This window comes from Mchenga conophoros, linkage group LG5 (assembly GCF_057382185.1).
Source record: "Mchenga conophoros isolate Kocher_MC1m ecotype Shallow Benthic linkage group LG5, M_conophoros_male_GT1.1, whole genome shotgun sequence".
Taxonomy (NCBI): domain Eukaryota; kingdom Metazoa; phylum Chordata; class Actinopteri; order Cichliformes; family Cichlidae; genus Mchenga; species Mchenga conophoros.
In genome coordinates, this window is record NC_140530.1 from 39,841,669 (window position 1) to 39,843,048 (window position 1,380).

The following is a 1,380-nucleotide window of genomic DNA, read 5'->3' on the forward strand; positions in this document are numbered from 1 at the left end:
TATGCCTCAGTAACAGGTGAGGGGAAGGTAGAAAGCAGAGGCACAGACGCGGACGAGGACGGCTCGCCATGCACACCGGCGCCATCTTGCTCGCTGTCCAACATCTGTACCACTGTAAATAAAACAGAAAGGTTCAGACATGTTTGAGGGATGTTGGTTTGTTAATATATATATATTGAACTCAGAGGATAGAAACAAAGTATTGATCTTATGGCACTGATGTGATGGTATTTGGATCGACCTGTGGTCCCCGTACTGTCTCACTGTCTCCCACCATCTGCAGCGAACTCACAGTTTCCTGTGTGACTTCTGTGCATTTCTCACCTCCATATTAACCCTTGTATGGTGTTCGGGTCTGTGAGACCCGTGTTCAGTTTATGTCAAAAGAAAAATTAAACAATTAATTATTTTTTCACGTGTAAATGTGTTGTGTCTTTCCACTCACTCCACTTGATTATAACTGATTTATTTATAACATTTTATATAAAAGAAAAACGAGAAGCACATTAATTCATAAATGTGATCTAACAAAGGTAAAGGGAAAAAATTAACCATGTTTGCTGTTCATATGTCTTGTAATTGGGATGAAGTAAACATCTGTTGAGTAATTTAACATAAAATTGTTTGATAGTGTTAATTTGGAAAGCCAAAACTCTAGCGGGTCCACCAGACCCATGAACACTGGCTGAGTAACAAAAATACGAACACCACACAAGGGTTAAAAACACACACTGTTTAACACATGCATGTATTTTTAACTCCCCGGGGATCGTGCCAACACGCATGTTCATCCTCACATGTATTTGTAGCTTCTGCAGGAATGTGATGAGCACAGAGGCACCTGTAGAGAGCTGCGTTTACTGAGACCTCCTCCAGTGTTTGCAGGAACCTAAAGCTGCAGACGTCAGGCGACGGTCAGACAGACCTGCCCAGCAGCAAACACTGCAGGGAGGAGCAGGAAACAGGACACGATGAAGGTGTGAAAACAAGGCCGCGTGCTCTACCAAGCATCTCTCAGCTTTAATAAGCACCGACACAGGAATGAAAGGTGGGATTTACCCCACTGGTCCGAGGCGAGCCTCTGAAGCAGCTGCTGTCTTATTGCTTTATTAACTTTTATGTGTTGATGAACACACAGAGGCAGTGTGAGCTGAGGCCCAATGAAAGCAGCTCATTAAAATGCATGAATACAAACACACACCAGTTACAGTTTCTGCATTTCAGAGGTGGCCGTAGCCTCAGTGACATCACACATTAGACTGTGCATGCTTGGACTGTGCGAGTGGATCTGACCCACACTGACACCTGTGAGAAATGGAAGTGAAAACAAAAGGAATCAGGAGAGGTGGGAAAGGAAAGGTGGAATTGTTTGGAAACCAC